This window comes from Schistocerca cancellata, chromosome 3 (assembly GCF_023864275.1).
Source record: "Schistocerca cancellata isolate TAMUIC-IGC-003103 chromosome 3, iqSchCanc2.1, whole genome shotgun sequence".
Lineage (NCBI taxonomy): Eukaryota > Metazoa > Arthropoda > Insecta > Orthoptera > Acrididae > Schistocerca > Schistocerca cancellata.
Genome location: NC_064628.1, coordinates 583,614,409 through 583,635,446, shown reverse-complemented (window position 1 = coordinate 583,635,446; position 21,038 = coordinate 583,614,409). Strand labels below are relative to the sequence as shown.

Here is a 21,038-nt window from a genome sequence, read left to right as displayed (position 1 = left end):
GTAACTGTAATGACTGGGAAAATGTCATGGTTTCAGAAAGTCGCTCAAAACATTACGGAACCACTATTGGCTTGTACTATACTCTCCACACACTGCCAGTTAAATACTTACACTGTTGGTGCACTCATTGTTCTGCATCACTTGAAAAGAGGGAAAATTACAACCCATTAGACCACACTACGTGCCTCCAGTCAGCTACTGTCCAGTTTGTGTCATTTGGACCATTGAAGACTTACAGCTTTATGTTCCACAATAGCATTTTGTGAGATACTTGACTCCAAACATTGATTGCATGCTGTTAACTTCACAATGTTCACTTCAAAAGTGGTTGAGTTGGACCTGCATTTACTGAAAGCAGCAGCTGCTGTCAGGTTTGAAACAGATTGTCATGACAAGGTTGGCACTTGTGTCCAGTCCCTTTCAGTTAGGACTTCTTATGACTACTGTCCTTCTGCTGTGTTATGTAGCTGTAGCTGTGTGATCCTCTGTTCCTTGCAAAGATGTTGAACAGTTTGCGTTGATAAACCAACATGTTGGGCAACTTCATGCATGGTGTGGCCATGGGCATGTCTCCTTTTGGCCATTCGTTTGTGCCTCAGTGTCTGTGCTTATTAGATACACATTGTATTATATGACAAGAAGGTCAATTTTTTAGTGATTGGTGAGAAGGGATCATACTGAAAAATGAAAAGACCAATTTTTTTTTGGAGAGCTTGTAGTGAGACTGACAGTCTTTTCTTGGTATCACCACTTTTGATCATCTCAAAGCTGAAAATCTCAATGAGTGTGGGATATTGTTTGCTTAGGAATGTACGTGATACCATAATTAGAGTTGCACTAATACACAATCATTAACTTATTAGTGATGATTACCAATTTATCTTGTATGAAAACCTTACCAGCGCGCAGAATCATATCAGCACATACCATACCTAACAGGTACAGTTCATTGGCAAAGTTAATTATTTAATTGTGGCACAAACAAAAACTCAGATTTATGCAAAAACATTACAGTTTGCACCTAGCGCAGTCCTGTAGTAATTTATCTCTCTCTCTCTCTCTCTCTCTCTCTCTCTCTCTCTCTCTCTCTCTCTCACACACACACACACACACACACACACACAGAAAAAGGCTTTAAACATTAAAGTTCTGGAGTTTTGCAGATGTCGATGCGTGTATTTTCATGTGCAGAATGTTATGATAATGGCATGAGTCAACACTGAGAGAGCAACTGACATAGGTCATGCTCTTGGGCTTTAAAACTAGAAACTACCAGTTTTGATTAATGTCGGACTACTTAAAGACTAGTGTAAGATTGCATTGTTATTCCATTAACTCTTTGAAAATTGGCTAGATTGGATTTCACTGTTTTGGATGAAATAACAGAACTAATGTTATTTTGGCTTACAGAAAATTACCTGGTTAGTAATTAAGAAAAAAAATATGGATCTCATGAGATTTGGATCTCCTTTTTACATATATTAATACCATATTGCAAATTAGATTACAGTACATTAAATTCTTAACTAGTGAGTTAATTAATGCCATATATCATTTTATGCAGAAAAATTATATCAATGAAAGTACGTATTCATAATTCAGAATCCAACAACAGTCAGGGCAAAGATGGCAATGAAAACTGTCCGAGATTAAGAAGTTAAAGTTTAATTATTTTGGAAGGTGATTGTTTTAGGTAATTTGAAATAAGTTTCTAAAAAATAGAAATGCTTAGGCTTCAAATGATGTAGGTCATTATATTGAATTATGCTGATTAGCCCACAAAGTTTTACATATATCAAAATATAGTGCTAACTCTAATTAATTGTGACTTTTGATTAACACGCTCTGTACCCAAACTACTGTTACACATGGAATAATTCTATCCAAAAGGAATAATAATTCTATGGAAAAGGAATAACAGAACAACAAATTTAAATGGGGAATTCTTATGTAACAGTGTTGGGCAAGTTTGAGTATCAGACGTGGGCATAAAATAATTGGATCCTTCGGTCACCTACCAGACTCATCTCCCTGATCTAACAGAAACCTTTAGAGAAAACCTCAGTTTGCTTGTATGTAAGTTCCCCACTCACACTGTAATCATCGTTGGAGGCTTTAATCATCCAACAGTCAATTGAATTAGTTTTGTTAGTGGTGGGCACAGTAAGATGTCCTGTGAAACATTACTGATGTGTGGAGGTGTTTTCCATATATGCAACTAATTGAAGGCAGTTTGTTTATTGCCATACGAGTTTCGTATATGTTACTTGTGAAGTTTCTTCAGTGGCCTGTGATACATGTTTCCTTTTATACAATAATAAATGTATTATGTGATACTTACAACATGTTACTATACATCTTGTCATGTTTTTCTCTTGTTTTTCAGCTTTTGTAGCACAAATTTTGTGTTGTGAAATCATCATTTGCTGTTACTTAAGGTTTCCAGAAGAGATGTGTTCATTAGTCTCAGTACTCCAGGTGGCTAATTTCTGACATTCTTTCACCCACATTTGATGAACACATCGCGTACGTCACTTGCACTTTACATTTTGTGATCAACTTGTGTGTGTTTACAGTGTGTAGTGTTGCCAACTATTGCTGTGTGTTTTTATCTTTTGTTTGTGTTGTATGTGTGGTTTGATATTTTTCATTTGGTGTGTGTGTGTGTGTGTGTGTGTGTGTGTGTGTGTGTGTGTGTGTGTGTGTGTGTGTTGCTCATGAGAGCCTGAGTTTTATCTGTTTATTTTTTAATGGATATTTGTGTGTGTGTGTGTGTGTGTGTGTGTGTGTGTGTGTGTGTGTGAGTGTGAGTGTGAGAGAGAGAGAGAGAGAGAGAGAGAAGTGGGGGGGGGGAGGAGGAAGATTCATTAATTATTTATTCTGATTATGTTTCAGATTCCTGTTAGTTATTGTTTTTGTGGCTACCATGATCATAGTTATTGCTTACAGGGATTTGGTCATTAATTACCTTCTTTTTCATTGCAAGCTCTCTTTGTATGTGAAAGTTCTTGCAACGTCAGAAGCTTTTTGTTGTGATTATTCACTCTAATAATTGTCATGTCTTGTTCCATTTTGGGTGGTTTGTGTCCATTTTTATCAGGTTTTCGGCAAAGATAGAATGGCTGTTTTCATATTTACAACTTCTTACATGTTCTTTGTATCAGCCATCTGGAGCGTGGAGACTAATGAATACATCTCCGCTGGAAATCTTGATTAACACTGAACAATAATTTCACATCACGGAATTTGTACTACAAAAGTTGATTCTAACCTGAAAAACAAAAGAAAAACATGACAAAATTAACATAGTAACTATACATTTATTATGTGTATGAAAAGAAATGTGTATTACAAGCCATTGAAGATGCTTCACAAATAAAAGAAGCGAAACGTGTGTGGAATAAACAAACTGCCTTCAATTAATTCCATAGAAGGAACATACCTGCCCGAATTTTGGAGCAACTAAGAATTAATGGGGGGGGGACTGAATGCCTTCTCTCAAAAGCATTTAGAGGAACTATGGCTCAAGTTTAGAAGAATAGTTGCCCATGCACTGGATAGATATGTACCCAGAACAGTGCATAATGGTATGGGCTCTCCATGGTGTACAGTCACTGTAAAGAAACTTCTAAAGAAACAGACTCCTGCATAGTAGTTGTAAAGGAAAGTGAAGGACTACAGATAGAAAGATGCTAATGAAACACATTTGGTTGTCAAAAGAGCAATGCATGAAGTCTTCAGTGACTACCATAGCAGAACGTTGTCAAACGATCGTCTATGAAACCACATAAATTCTGGTCATATGTGAAGACTGTCAGTGGCACCAAAGTTAGTGTCCAGTCACTAGCAAATGTGACAGGAACTGAAATTGATGATAGTGAAGCAAAAGCTGGAATGGTTAATTTTGTTTTCCTTTACCAGGGAAAACCCAGGAGAACTGCAACTGCACCAATTTCATCCTCATACCACCGAAAAGATGAGTGAAATCAGTGTCAGTGTCAGCGGTGTTGAGAAACAACTGAAATTATTAAAATTGGACAAAGCTCCAGGGCCCAGTGGAATCCCTATCAGATTCTACATTGAATTTGCAGCTGATTTAGCTCCTTTTCTAACTACAGACTGTCGTGGATCCCTCAAACAAAACCATGCCTAGTAGTTGGAAGAAAGCATAGGTAACACCCGTCTACAAGAAGGTTACTAGAAGTTATGCTCAAAGTTACTGTCTATTATCTTTTACATCAGTTTGTTGTAGAATTTTAGAATATATTCTGAGCTCAAACATAATGAGGTATCTCAAATAGAATGAGCTCCTCTGTGCCAACCAGCATGGATTCCGAAAACATCGATCATGTGAAACCCAACTTGCACTTTTCTCACACGTCATACTAAAGGCTTTGGATCAAGGCAGGCAGGTACATGCTTTTTTTCTTGATTTCTGAAAAGCATTTGACTCTAATATTAAGCTTGTCGCCAAAAGTTGGATCATGTGGAGTATTAAGTGAAATTTGTGACTGGATTAAGGACTTTTTGGTAGGAAGGACACAGCATGTTATCTTTGATGGAGAGTCAATGTCAGATGTAAAAGTGACTTTGGGTGTGCCCCAGGGAAGTGTGTTGGGACCCATGTTCATATTGTATATTAATGGCCTTGCAGACAATATCAATAGTAACCTCAGACTTTTTGCAGATGATGCAGGTATCTGTAATGAAGTAGTGTGTGAAAGAAGCTGCATGAATTTTCAGGGTCTTAGATTAGATTCAAAGTGGTGCAAAGATGGCAATTTGCTTTAAATGTTCAGAAATGTAAAATTGTGCACTTGCCCACAAAATGAAAAAACTTGGTATATTATAACTATAATATCCAGTCACTTTTGGAATCAGTTCTTTCATACAGATACCTGAGTGTAACACTTTGTATGGATATGAAATGGAATGATCACATAGGCTCTCGTGTGGGTAAAGCAGATGGTAGACTTCAGTTTATTGGTAGAATACAAGGGAAATGCAATCAGTCTACAAAGGTGATTGCTTACAAATCACTGTGCGACCCATTCTAGAGTGTTTCTAAAGTCTATGGGACCAGTACCAAATAGGACTAACAGGGGATATTGAATGTATTCAGAGAAGGGCAGTATGAATGGTCAGAGATTTGTTTGATCTGTGAGAGAGCGTTACAGAAGTGCTGAAGAAACTGAATTGGTAGACTCTTGAAGATAAATGTAGCAAGTGTATTAACAGAGTTTCAAGAACCGGCTTTGAAGGAGGACTGTTGGAATATACCACAACCTGTCCGTGCCGTTCACATAGGATCCTGAGGGCAGGATTAGAATAATTACAGCATTCAGTCTACCATTCTTCCCACACTCCGTACATGAATGGAATGGGAAGAAACCCTAATAACTGGAACATTAGAACTTCCACTCTGCTATACATTTTGTGTTCGTTTGCGAGTTGAATGTAGATGTAGATTGAAAATATAGCAGAAAATTAGAGAAAGGAAAGGAAAATTGTTATTAACTGGGGTCAGATGGTGTAGAACCATGCTGTTAGGTCATAAGCTCTAGACCAGTTTTCTGACAGTATCGTGCAAATTGTTTGGTGTGCTTGGAACATAGAAAAAATTCCAGTGCCACTTGACACTATCATATCCTCTCCACACTTTACTAATGGCGCTTAGAGGGCAGATTCACAACTTTCATTCATTTTTTTTTTCTCTCACTGTTTCACATTCAGGTTGGAGTTACCTTCACTAATCAACATGTATAAGAGATTGTTGCACTTTTGGAATAAGTTATGAGTGGCACCCTTTCCACTACTGCCATCAGCAGTACCATCACTGCTGTAGTTCGTGTTCTAGCCGTAGAAGCGCCACCTACGCTACAGTGCTACACCAATAAATGCTACTGAATGTCAGCTCCAAGGAGCCAGTTGGAAGACACAGAGTTGAACTCTGAAAAATATTCATTTATAACCTTTGATAAAATGCATTGTACTCTTATGCGGACTCTGGATTTTGCACCCCAAGCTGAGCATTACTGTGATAATTGTCAAAAGTTGTTGAACAATATTGTTTCCTGAGTAAGAAGTTGACATGTATGCCATACACATGCCCACTGAATACGTACTATGAGAATGCGTAAGACTATCCAGTCCCTCAGAGGTACTACTTAGGGAGCTAATCACTCACTTTTTTTATTTTTGTAAGTCATTTACCATATTTTGACTAGATTTAGGATGCATAATGTGTGGATCTGCAGTGATGTTGGTGTTAGACCTGCTTGATCCTACTCAACATAAAGTCAATTTGGCAGCAATTGACATTGTGAGGATTCTGTGGTGTATTATGAACTATGTTATAAAAACCACTACCAACCACTAATTTAAAGACAATTGTATTTTTCCATGCCATTATCAATTTTGAAATTTCATTCATCAGGTGGCTGCATTTAAAGACGACCTGCTAATCAGATGTTGGTTGTTGGGCACCATGGCAGACAAAACAACCAAAATTCAGAACTGGTAATGGCATAGAAAAAATGCGTTAACACAAAAAAGTCTTTGAATAAGTGGTTGGTAACTGTTTTTAGAATACGGTCTATTCAACATAGTTGTTGTTTGGTCCCAGATTGAATCATTTTGGGAAGTCCTGTCAGCAACCTTCTAATATAAGCGAATGTCATGTTTGATATTAGCTGCCATTCATGGTCTGTGTAATGATGAGCCACCATATGCCTAGCAACCTACACTATGTGATCAAAAGTATCTGAACACCTGGCTGTAAATGACGTAAAAGTTCATGGCACCCTCCATTGGTAATGCTGGAATTCAGTATGGTGTTGGCCCACCCTTAGCCTTGATGACAGCTTCCACTCTTGCAGGCATATGTTCAATCAGGTGTTGGAAGGTTTCTTGGGGAATGGCAACCCACGGAGTGCCACACTGAGGAGAGGTATCAATGTGGGTTGGTGAGGCCAGGCATGAAATTCGCATCCGAAACATCCCAAAGGTGTTCTTTAGGATTCAGGTCTGGACTCTGCGCTGGGCAGTCCATTACAGGGATGTTATTGTCGTGCAACACCTCCTCCACAGGCCGTGCGTTATGAACAGGTGCTTGGTCGTGTTGAAAGAGGCAGTTGCCATCCCCGAAGTGCTCTTCAACAGTGGGAAGCAAAAAGGTGCTTAAAACATCAATGTAGGCCTGTGCTGTGATAGTACCACACAAAACAACAAAGGGTGCAAGCCCCACTCCATGAAAAACATGACCACACCGTAACACCATTGCCTCAGAATTTCACTGTTGGCACTACACACACTTGCAGATAACGTTTTCCGGGCATTCGCCATACCCACACCCTGCCATCAGATCACCACATTATGTACGGTGATTTGTCACTCCACATAGTGTTTTTCCATTGTTTAATTGTCCAATGTTTACACTTCTCAAGCGAGGTGTCGTTTGGCATTTACCGATGTGATGTGTTGCTTATGAGTAGCCTCTCGACCATGAAATCCAAGTTTTCTCACCTCTCGCCTACTGCCATAGTACTTGCAGTGGATCCTGATGCAGGAATTCCTGTGTGATGGTCTGGATAGATGTCTGCCTGTTACACATTACAACCCTCTTCAACTGTCGGCGGCCTCCGTCAGTCAACAGACGAGGTCGACCTGTACACTTTTGTGCTGTACATGTCCTTCCATGTTTCCACTTCACTACCACATCGATAACAGTGGACCTATGGATCTTTAAGAGTGTGGATATCTTGCATACAGATGTATGACACAAGTGACATCCACTCACCTGAACATGTTTAAAGTCTGTGATTTTCATAGAGTTCCCCATTCTACACTCTCAAGATGTCTAATGAGTACTGAGATTGCTGGTATGGAGTACCTGGCAGTAGGTGGCAGCACAATGCACCTAATATGAGAAACATTTGTTTTTGGTGGTGTCTGGATACTTTTGATCACATAGTGTATAATGCCTCTCCCCTAGGGCCTTAGCCAGTAATGGTTGGGATAGACTTGTTGAAATGGGAACTGTTCAATGCTACAAACATTCTACAATTATAAGCTAAGTACGTATTTTGATGATCACCATCGGGTGTTGTGGGAGAATATGCATTACAGGGAGTGTGTGTTAATCACATTGATAAGAAAAGTAGAAACCTCTACAAAGAAAAACTCTCAACCTTTATTTTAGCAATACTGTTGTGACACGTAAAGATATCAGAAATGGAGGAGGAGTGGGAAAGGTGAATAATGCCATGAAATGAGTAAATGGAGGGAGTTGGAAAAACAAGGCTTTCATTCCTACATTGGACACTCCAACACTTCCTGAGTACTTCAAAATGGGACTCACTCACTTCATAATGTGTTACTACGTTCCACCAAACCCATACATTGGATGAAAGTTTGGAACACATTACAACTTAATGTAATGGTGAAGCAACCTATGGAGTGATCTCGGGGACACCTTGCACTCCCTCTTACCCTATTTTTTGAGTAGTTGCTCTGGTAAGCATGTCTCCCCCCTCCCTCCACATCAATTGCTTTGGCAACCATCCATTGTGGAGCAAGGGATATAAATCGTTTTGCTGTAGAGAGAAAAATTCAGAAACTGAAGGCTGGCAAATGAATATCGTACTGATGGTGAAGTAAGGAAGCCTTTAAAGCATGTAGCCTCCAGTTTTGCTATGTCATTAATAATGTCACAGTAAGCAAAGATACGTAACGCCATGCAGACAGAAGGTGATATTGCCGTTCATACTAACTGCAACTGCAAATGATCCAGCGAGGTAATCTCAACAGTTTGCTGTATTGAATTTCAGAGACCACCACAAGTGAAACCAAAGGAAATGGCAAGTAGGAAAGTATTTGGCCAGGAGCCACATTCAAATGGCAGTAGTGTATTGTCATATCAAACCTAGCTACCCTCTCCAATTAAAAAAATGTATAAGCGGATGAAAAACATTGGAGGAGGAATCTCGTGTATAAATGAAGACTGCTCTATAATATCAAGGCTCTAGTCTACCTACCTACCTACCTGCCTGCCTGCCTGCCTGCCTACCTACCTGCTTAAAACATGGCCCCCATTATCTTGGACACTATCCCCTCTCCCCCCCCCCCCCCCAAAAAAAAAGGAGTATATTGAAGTCATACCACACCACTAAAAATAGGCCCCATAATAAAATAGAATATGGCTGGTTTCAGGATTCTTGCATAAGAATTTAAGTGTAGAGAAGAGCCTTGTGTTTCTATCTCCTGGAGACCTACTTTGAAGGTTCTGCTGCACCTGTGTTAGCGGGCAGCAATATGCACAAAAAGGATGGTCTTATTGGTGACAGGGCTATACATAGAACTGGTTTTTATGCTGACAAATGCCACTCCTCACCAATACCTCTTATGCTTGAATTTCAAGCAGGTGCAGGTGAAATGTGTGTTACTGTAGTGGTGAGTTCTCTTTAACCTGTAACTTGATGACTACACATAAAAGCTCTCTATCACCACCTTATGAAGCTATCACTTATCCTAGGATTTTTCAGTGCAGCTGACATGTTTTGAGACTCTGCCAACATCTGTCCCTGGAATCTACTTGCAGAAAGCCGCAGTCTCACACCTTGGTGCATCTATCACCTGAATAGTGTTTAAAGGCTGTACTTCAGTGCTGCAGCAAGGTTGTTATCAGCTGTTAACCTACCCTTCTGCCTGGCTGCTCTTGAAGATGTGGCTCACTGGGTTTTTGTTTCCTGAAAGACCAGTGTCAGGAAGGAAGCTACTTACATCGGTGAATTGGGTGCTCTACAGCCAGCTGTCTGTGTATAAATGCTGTGGCAGTGTTCAGTACATTGTGAATTTCATTACGTGTGATTTATCAAGCCGCTGAAGCAGCCAGTGCAGTTGCTTCTGGTCAATGTGGTGAAGAATGCTGGTTTGCTATAAAAGTCAGATAGCTGTCTTTTTGAAGATTCAGGTGCAGACTATCAGCAGAAGACCCAGCAACCTGTTGTGTAGAAAGACCAACAGTGTGTAGAGTGATTGAACCTGGCTGAAGGCAGTCGTGGCACAAGTTGATGAAAGTAGTCAGTCACTCCATTTCAGCACCCACAGAAAAGAAGTCAATTGGAAGAATCTCTGGTCTTGCATATCAACATTTGTCATTGCTGTGCAATGGGGAAGTTACTGACATCTCCCATTGAATTGGCTGAGGAAATGTCACATTATGTTTACAATTTAATGCCTGTGAATGCCAAGGTTCTTCTTTCCATCACTGTGACAAAGACATGGAGACGTAACAGTTGGATTTTAACCTCATCAACCAGGATTCATACTATAGTCCCTTCTCCATTTGGAAATTGGAATTGGCTCTATCATTGTCTAACAATATAGCTCCACTACCAGATATTATTCAAAATAAAATGTACAGTATGTAAATGTAAGATACAAAGAGATTCTTCATGATATTGTCGATAATATTTCAGCTGAGGGAAATTCAACATGTAGTGAGAAACCTTTGTGATCCCTCTTCTGAAGTTGGGAGATATTTCCAAAAAGCTACTGCAGTGTTTCTTTGATGAAATGATTGGGAAAGACTATGGAATGCGCAATCGAATTTCATTGAACGAGGACTTTTAAAACCAAAGAGACTCCTCAGCTGCTTCTGGAGTGGCATCAAGATGTACCATTCAAACTCAATAATATCACACTGTTGGAGGCTGTGAAGAATGAATTATTTCCACAGCAATACCACTTCATAATGTCTTATCGACACTAAAATAATTTGTGATATGACCTGGAGGTATGTCATCCTGAGACTGCTCCTCAGTTTGGGGTTTTTGTGGGTGGTTGTTAGCATTTTATAAAATATTTTCTATGTAAGTGATATTTTAGCTATAGAACTGGAAATTCATTTTCAGACTTGCACACTACTGGCCATTAAAATTGCTACACCAAGAAGAAATGCAGATGATAAACGGGTATTCATTGGACAAATATATTATACTAGAACTGACTTGTGATTACATTTTCACGCAATTTGGGTGCATAGATACTGAGAAACCAGTACCCAGATCAACCACCTCTGGCTGTAATAACGGCCTTGATACGCCTGGGCATGAGTCATACAGAGCTTGGATGGTGTGTACAGGTACAGCTGCCCATGCAGCTTCAACATGATACCACAGTTCATCAAGAGTAGTGACTGGCGTATTGTGACGAGCCAGTTGCTCGGCCACCACTGACCAGACATTTTCAATTGGTGAGAGATCTGGAGAATATGCTGGCCACGGCAGCAGTCGAACATTTTCTGTATCCAGAAAGGCCCGTACAGGACCTGCAACATGCGATTGTGCATTATCCTGCTGAAATGTAGGGTTTCGCAGGGATTGAATGAAGGGTAGAGCCACGTGTCATAACACATCTGAAATGTAACGTCCACTGTTCAAAGTGCCGTCAATGCAAACAAGAAGTGACCGAGACGTGTAACCAATGGCACCCCATACCATCACACTGGGTGATACACCAGTATGGCGATGACGAATACACGCTTCCAATGTGCGTTCACTGCGATGTTGCCAAACACAGATGCGACAATCATGGTGCTGTAAACAGAACCTGGATTCATCCAAAAAAATGACATTTTGCAATTCGTGCACCCAGGTTTGTTGTTGAGTTCACCATCGCAGGCGCTCCTGTCTGTGATGCAGCGTCAAGGGTAACCGCAACCATGGTCTCCGGGCTGATAGTCCATGCTGCTGCAAATGTCATCGAACTGTTTGTGCAGATGGTTGTTGTCTTGCAACCATTTGTTGACTCAGGGATCGAGACGTGGCTGCACAATCCATTTCAGCCATGCGAATAAGATGCCTATCATCTCGACTGCTAGTGATACGAGGCCGTTGGGATCAAGCACGGCATTCCGTATTACCCTCCTGAATCCACCGATTCCGTATTCTGCCAACAGTCATTGGATCTCAACCAACGCGAGCAGCAATGCCGTGATACGATATACCGCAATTGCGATAGGCTACAATCCGACCTTTATCAAAGTCGGAAACGTGATGGTACGCATTTCTCCTCCTTACACAAGGCATCACAACAACGTTTCACCAGGCAACGCTGGTCAACTGCTGTTTGTGTATGAGAAATCGGTTGGAAACTTTCCTCATGTCAACACGTTGTAGATGTCGCCACCAGCGGCAACCTTGTGTGAATGCTCTGAAAAGCTAATTGTTTGCATATCACAGCATCTTCTTCCTGTCGGTTAAATTTTGCGTCTGTAGCATGTCATCTTCGTGGTGTAGTAATTTTAATGTCCAGTGGTGTATATCCAGGGGAATTTTGCCCTTATGGGAAGTATTTTAAGTGTAACCCTGTTTGCTATTCCAATAACTAGCATAATGTCTGCAATGAACAACTATATCCATTTTCAACTTTTTGAAGATGATTTTTCTTGCTTGTGCACATTTTCAATGTTGGTAACTACAGAATGTCACATGTGCTTCATTCTTCAGAGATTGTAGTGAATTAAAACCATTAACTTTATTTTGCAAAAGACCACATGTGTAAATTTTAATCTTCCTCATTGATTTTTTAATGTATAACATGTGTGATTATGGGAAATTACTTTTGGTTTCAAAATATTGGTAAATTCCTAGGTTTCAATTTGGTGGGTGCTGCATCACCTTAAGGTGAAGACACTCAAAGAAATACCTGCAAATGAAGTGCAAATGTTTGCTTCACGTAGCAGCATATATAAAGTGCTCATCAGTCTCATTCCCTGCAGGAATCTCAAAGTAGCGAGCTTAAGGGACATGGATAGGGACTGTGGACAGCTGGCACTAAATGGGAATGTGGGTTGGCTGGGAGACATGCCAAGGTAGTCTGCACAGTTGTGATAAAAAGTGTCCAAATGGTGCATTGGTTAACGCAACTGCCCAGTAGTATACATAGCGAGGTGGCGCAGGCACATTGGACTCGCATTCGGGGTATGATAGTTCAAACTCGCGTCTGGCCATCCTGATTTAGGTTTTCCGTGATTTCTCTAAACCGCTTCAGGCAAATGCCAGGATGGATCCTTTAAAAGGGCACAGCTGCCTCCCTTCCTCATCCTTTCCTAATCCAATGGGACCAATGACCTCCCCCGAGTCAACCAACCAACTACCTACTAAGTGGGAGGTCCTGGGTTCTAATCTCGGTCTGGTACACATTTTCACTTGTCATTGCAGATTCTGCAAAAAGTCCCTAAGGTGCTGACATCAGTAGTTCCTTTCCTTTCTTCCCATCCACATTCAAGTTATATAGTGGTGGTGTGGATATGTTTATTCCACCCTTCCAAGTGCACAGTTTGATTATTTCTTCTCTTCACATATTACGTTCTACTAAATTGTTCATTATTTATCAATCACTCTTACCTAATATTAGCTTCTAATGATGTAAGGGAATGTTGTGGAATGTCCCAGAACTTCTGAACACAGAAGGACAGGCACTGTTTGGATTAGCAGATGTTGGCTCTCCCTGCAGATCTATCTCAGAGGGACATCCTCCTTTTTTTATACAGCCAGGTATTGTTAATAAATTGCTAAGTTTTGAAAGCTGTTTCACATTGTGATAATCAGAACTAATGATCTGAACTGTTAATCATCACGAACTTGAATATAATCTACCTACCTTTGGGCTCTGAATGAAGAGAGGGGAATGGGGGAAGGGAGGTGGTAGTAGCTGCCTGCTGGTCTGCCCTCCCAAACACATTGACATTGCCATATATTCCAAAAAAAGTTGCTAATTCTTTTTATGGAACATCATCACAGTAAGACTGATTGGAATGAAAGAATTAATTTGTTTCACTAACTGCTTTCATTCATATTCCACAAGGATGCGGAAGACCAAATTCTTGAGCACCATAAAGTGACCATACATGACCACCATGTAACAGTTCTGTTTCATAATCAACAATATGGGCTTTTAATGAACTGTCCCACTGTTGACAAATCAGCTGTGGTGCTGTTACAAGTTTAAGAAATGACTTAAAGAATGTTCTGCAGGACTACATATTTAGGTACTCTTGTCAGGTACCTCATTGGTCTTTAGTTTGTCTTGAGATATGTCTGTAACTTTGGATCAAAGAGGGAAACTAGAGTCTACAGTATTCTGATGACTGACAGTGTCCTCAGTGAGTACCCTTCTATGAAACTATCTACCGATGGCTGGTTCTATAGCCAGTTATTGAAGCTGCTATCCTTTTATACATCCCCAAGGTTTCAAATTACAATATCTGCCAGGTGCAACCAGGATGTCCACTGCCACTTTCATAACAGTCATCTAGGATTTGTAACATACCAGATTCTGCTTGTACTGTGACACAATGACTTGCCTGCTAGCTGTTCCTGTATCTACAGCTTTACTCCACAAACTAGTGTGAAGTGTTTGGCAGAGGGTACTTTCCATTGTAAATCTGTAACTATTTCTTCCCTCTCCATTTGAATATGGAGCACTTGAAGAATGCCTGCTTAAATGCCTCTGTGCACCATGATTAGTCTAATCTTATCTTCACAGGCCATTTGAAAGTTATATGTAGGGGACTGTTGTGTATTTGTAGACTCTTTGTGTAATACTGGTTCTTAAAAGTTTATAATTTGGATTGTCTATCTTCAGGCATCTGCCAATTGACATTTTTCGGAACGCTCTCTTGTTGGTCAACAAATTTGTGGTCATTTGTGCCACTGTTATTTTTTTTATGTATCTTCATTTTCCTGTGTTAGTCCTATTTGGTATGAGTCCCACACACTCAGGTAATATGATAGGATCAGTTGCACGAATGTATTATAAGCAGTCTTCTTCATGGACTAATTGCACTGTTCCAATATCTTACTAAGAACCTGCTTTACCTGTAACTTAACCCTTGTGATCATCTCCCTCTCCCCCAAATTATAACAACTAAGTATCTGTGAGAGTTGATTGATTCCAGTTCTGTCTCATTACTATTTTTGTTACATGATACTACATTTCTATGTTCTGTAAAGTGTACACTTTTACATTTGTGTATATTTAAAGCAAGTTGCCAATCTTTGCACTGCTTTGAAACTTTATCAAGATCTGACAATACTTGCACCTTTTTTTCCGGTAGTGCTTCACCGTTGATAATTGAATCAGTAGAAAATCTGAGATCATTGTTAATGTTGTTTGCCTGATTATTAATATACAACACTGGCTTAGTGCCTGTTGATTCGCTCCTGTTTGACTGTATGGCTTGCAGAGATTTTTTGTTTTGTTTTTATTTAATCCAATTTTTATTTTATTCACAAATTGAAACACCTTCTAAGCTTTTCACATTAATTAAGGCCATAGAAGCATGATCTTTTCCAAATATACTTATGACTAAAAAGTGATTCTGTTAGCTGGAGGCCAAAGTTTTTGCTAATCATGCCTTTTGCATTCTTGTGAAGATATTTCTGTAGCAACTTCCATCCCCTAACAAATACTTCTTTTATACTTAATCAAAAAGTGTAGTTCAAATTTCCATAAATTTAGCTTTAAAACTTTTTTAATGTAACAAAATATTTCATTAAAAATTTTCATCCCCTATTGCACTCCCTTAGGGATTCAATGTCCAGAAATACTGAAACACACACACACACACACACACACACACACACACACACACACACATTTATTTCTAATGGAGAAGTCAAATACCAATTGTCATAGATGTAGCCTTAAAAACCTTTCAGTTGTTCTTTAGTAATTATTTATAAAAAAAAAAAAAACTTTCAGCCATTATTTTACCTCCTTAGTGGTTGAATTTCCAAAAATATTTTTTATTTTCTGTCTTAAGAAACCAAATATCAGTTTTCGTAGTTCTAGCTTCAGAATTCCCATAATAGCAACATACTTTCAGAAAGCCTTTCACCCCCTTAGGAGTGGAATTTCAGGCAATCCCTTCTTAAATGAGGGGTACAGATAAGATCCATGCCCTCTCCAAACTTCCAAGTTTCTATTCTTAGCAGTTTGGGCTGGGCGATGATGAGTCTGTGAATCAGTCTGACCCTATTTTATCCCCTTGGGGGCTGAATTTCTAAAAAACAGTGAAACACCTGGTTTTTCATCCCTAACCGAGAAGTCAAACACCAATTTTCAAATATTTAGCTTTAAAAATAATGAGATATATTCATATAATGCCTCACCCCCTATTTCACCTGCTTAGGGGTTGAATTGCCAGAAACAGTGGCATGTGTATGTTTTATTTCTAACAGAGAAGCCAAATACAATTTTTTGTAGATTTAGCTTAAAGATGTTTGACAGTGAAATATTTCCATAGAAACTTCCATCCCTGTTTTACTCCCATAGGGGCTGAATTCCCAAAATCAGTGAAACACATGTTTTGTTATTTCTAACTGAGAAGCTAAATTTAAATTTTCATTGAGTTGGCTGTAAAAATGCCTTCACAGTAAAATATTTTCTTAAAAAGTCTCATCTCTTATTTCACACCCTTGGGGGTTCGGTTTCCAAAAACACTGAAAAACATATTTTTTTAATTTGTAACTGAGAAGTCGAATACCAGTGTTCATAGATATAGTCTTAAAAATAATTTACTAGTTCTTTAATGGTGATATATTATCAAAAAAAGCTCTCACCCCACTATTTCGCCTCCATAGGGTTAAATTTCCAAAAATACTGAAACACCTATTTCTTTATTTCTGCTTGAGAAAGCAAGTATCAATTTTTGTGGGTCTTACTTCAAAATTGCTTTAATAGCAACATTAAAAAAAAAAAAAAAAGTCAACCCCTATTTCAGCACCTTAGGGCTGGAATTTCGAAAAATCCCTTCTTAAACTATGCCTACAGTATAAGATCCACACCTTCTCCAAAGTTCAAGTTTCTACCCATAGCGGTTTGGACTGGGTGGTGATGAGTCAGTCAGTTACATTGCCTTTTTTATCTAGAGATCAGCTGCTGTTGGTCAGTTCTGCTCCTGTATCACACTACTTCAAAAATTCAAGGTCTGCTAGCTATCCTGAAGAAATACCCCAACAGATAAAACACTCTGCACTAGCAGTCAGGATTGCCAGTGTATAAATTTCTGTCGAGCCTAACAGTTCTATCCTTTTTACTTTTTAACACCCACAAATCTTTCTTGTGTAAGTACCACTACTTAACAGCTGGTTTTATCTTTGCGTATTGTAAATTACTACTAAAATCCTGAGCACAGCCCTCTGAGAAACGCATCAGTAACGAGTCACATTTGGTGCTTTTGTTGGGTGGGTATAAGGGACTACCTCTCCCTGCAATATCAACCTCGAGAGGTATCTGGTTGGCCACTCATTTGCACCTATACTCCCAACATTTCCTCCCATTCACCTCTCCCCTCCCCCTCACCCGAACCCCTTTCCCCCTCCCCTTTTAAGTCTCCACAGATTAATAATGCTTTTAATTAGCACTGTATAGTGAAATACCAAGGCAACTTGGTAGTCATTATTTTGAGTTTCGATATCAATATGCCACAACAACTAAACCTCTTATGTAGAGAGGGCACCCTGGTTTTCGTCACATACATTGTCACTGTGAGCTGAGCATTTTGAGGATGTAGGGACTGCTGACAAAAAAAGAAAATACTCCCATGAAACAACAAGAACCATCACCACCATTCTTTCCCTGCATGCTCTTGCATATCAGATCTTATAAAAGTCACAGAATTTCCTCTCCCTCCTCTCTCTCCCAGCCTCTCTACCTGTGAATCGGTTAGAAGAGGAAGATAAGGGTATACTACACTGCTGAGACATTCTAGTAACTAAAGTGACCTTATAGTACTTTGACAGTTATTCCCCAGAAAAAGATGACATCCATGACAAGTTTAGATATTAATCAACATTCTTCTGTTAAGACCCATTTTTGTAGGTAACCTTCTGTGTGATATTTTGATCCTTTATATAATTCATCTATGCAATAGATTATTATTTATAAAATTTGGATTCTGTCAAGAGAAGGTAATGAAACATTAAATATATTTCATTTGTTATATATCATAAGGTTAATTGATAACATGTGACAGCAGGTAATATGCGTCACTTAACTTTGTGGTAATTCTCTAGGTGATATTCAGAAACTGCCATCTGGCTTTGGCTAGGAATATGATGGACCCCACTCATAAGGGCCTGGGAAAAGCGTTACAAAACTCTTAATAAAAGAGGATGTGAACCGAAATTGGTACATGACGTACCTTTAGGTTGTGAAAGGAAGGTACGTTACAAGAGGTGCTGGAAGTGACCTCCCCCCATTTATGATCACAGTTCAACACATCACTGCATGTTCATGAATGTTTCAGCCATAGTATAGGGTGTGACTGCCTGGATTTCATGACAGATGTTCTCATGTAGCTCATTGGTGGTGTGTGGTTAGTTCTTATACTCGTTACTGTTATGGTGAGCCAACAGAAAACAAGTCAGATGATTTTGGGGGCCATGATCTGGTGGAAATCACTATCAGAAAAATTATTCCACTGCAAAGCCTTAATCACTTTAGACTTTGTCCCATCTTACTGTTACCAGCCAAGTATCAGTAGCCTCACCATCAAACTGGTTCGTAAATTCATGAAATCATATCTGATTTACTTAATGGTGATCATAATGTCAACAAAAAGTTGGTCTGTTGGTGTGCCATTGTGATAACGCACAGAATGCGCCCACCTTCTGTGAACGAAGGGGTTTCTCACCTGCTATACGCTGGTTGTTACTGCTCCCTAAACAGGCGTCTTGTTAGCTCACTTACCCTGACAAGTGCAACCACACATCATCACTGGTCTGTGTGTACGGCAGTAATCCTAGCCTTGCAACAATAAATTAGTGACATCAGTGGTGGTGGGTTAGGCATTTATCACGGTCAATCTGTATCAGTTAATGAATGCCTGCAAACTTGTAATGATACATGCCTGCTTTCTGAGCAACTCTGTGACAAAGCTATATGATAGTACATATCCTTGCACTAAATGGCTAAGAGACTATATGGGTGACACCAACAATCATGTCTGTACGTCATCCACTCTTTTCTCTGATAACCCCCCCCTCCCCTCCGCCCAAGCCTTGAATACAGTGTGTAGATGGTTAATGTTGACCGCTGAACCATTCAAGGAACAGTTGCTTACATTTCATAAGGGAGCCAATATTCAATACTGTTTTACAGGGAAAACTGCTCTTATACAAAATACTGATACATCGTCAGAATTGAACAGCACTGGAAGGAAAAAAGTCACATGAAGCACCATGAACAGTAAGCCATGCTATACTGAGACACAAGACCCTCGCACAGCCCATGGAACCTCATTGTTGCCACATTTTGCAGTTTCTGCCACACTGATGAGTTACGTGAGGATATCTGCAGTGAAAGCTGATACTCTCAGCAACATTCGCCAACATGCAATGCCGTTTGTGTGAGTAGGTCACTTCCAACATCTCTTGTAATGTACCTTCATTTCCCAACCGCAAAAGGTATGTCATACATAAATTCAGTTTCATATTATCTTCTGTTAAGCTTTTTATAGCACTTTTTCCCAAGCCCATTAGAGTGGGACACCATTTACGAGGGTTGACTGAAAAGTAATGCTTCCAACCTTCGTAACTCTTCAACAGTTGGCAGCATTGCTATGCAGCAGGTACTGGCTTGTTCTGTAGCCTCTTCTCTACAGCTCCGGTTGGCGAGAAGCCTTAGCATTGAATGGTTGTGTTGTTACAGTGTGAAGTATGGAACCCTGCACAGACGGTCAGTAATGCGATTTGAGCAATGTGCAGTCATTGAATTCTCGACAGCAGAAGGTGTCACTCCAAAGGAGATTCATCAGAGAATGAAAGCAGTTTATGGTGATTGTGTTGATGGGAGTACTGTGCATCGTTGGGCAAGTAAGTTTAAAGGTATTGAGGCGAGAACATCTGACCTGCGTGACAAACAAAGAGTTGGACGGCCTGTGACAGCAACCACCGAGTTTCACAAGCAGAATTTTGACAGATTGATTCAGGACAATTGTCATATCACTCGGAGAGAAACTGCAAGCACAATCGGCATTTAACAAGAACGTGTGGGTCAGATTACTGATTTGCTTGGCTATCTGAAGATCTGTGTACGATGGGTACCCCGGACACTGAAACCTGAAATGAAAGCGCACAGACTTTAAATTTGCCAGGAACTCCTGTAGCATGACAAGAATGAAGATGACGCCTTTCTCTATTCAGTTGTGACAAGAGACGAAACGTGGGTACACCATTATGACCCGGAGATGTAACGTCAGTCTGTGGAATATTGACACAAAGACTTGCCCCTGAAAAAGAAATTCCAGAAGCAGCCCTCAGCTGGAAAAATCATGGCCACAGTGTTCTGGGACGCAGATGGTGTTATCCATGTGAATTTCCTTGATTGTGGAACAACAATAAATTCAGAGCATTACATCAACAATGCTGCGAACTCTGAAATGATGGCTAACAAGAGTCTGAAAGGAAAAGGGAAATGCTTTCCTACAGCATGGCAATGCCAAACCACACACTTCACGTGCCACCACAGCAGAACTTCAGAGACTGAATCTCACCACCGTATGGCATACTCCATACAGTCTAGATCTACCACCATCTGACTTCCATCTGTTCCCAATAATGAAAGACGATTTGTGGGGACATCATTATGCTTCTAGTGAACACATTGAGAGAACTGAGAGACTGTGCTTGCAGGTCAACTTCTTCTGTGACAGCTTCAGAAAACTTGTTCATCGTTGGCAGAATGCATCCAATTGGCTGGTGGTTATGTGGAAAGTTGAATATTGGTAATTAAAGAACACATTCTGAGGATTATTTCTGCGTATGATTTATTAAAATATTCCCTTCCAAACCCAGTTAATGAAGGTGGAGGCATTACTTTTCAATCAACCCTCATACATGATTATTGTGCTTTTTCTTTGCACTTCTATCTTCTGTGTTCAGCTGATGTGATTGAAACTCAAGCTCTCTTGCTTTATTAAGGCAGATACAAATTATCTGCTTCCATCTCTTGTTTCATATATCTTTCTG

At 39.8% G+C, this 21,038-nt stretch overlaps 1 protein-coding gene across 3 annotated transcripts in view; it reads left to right on the top strand.

The window, feature by feature from the left end:
• The window catches only part of LOC126175441 (eukaryotic translation initiation factor 5B), a 392,901-nt gene that overhangs the window by 77,082 nt on the left and 294,781 nt on the right, over positions 1 to 21,038 (top strand). The window lies entirely within an intron of this gene.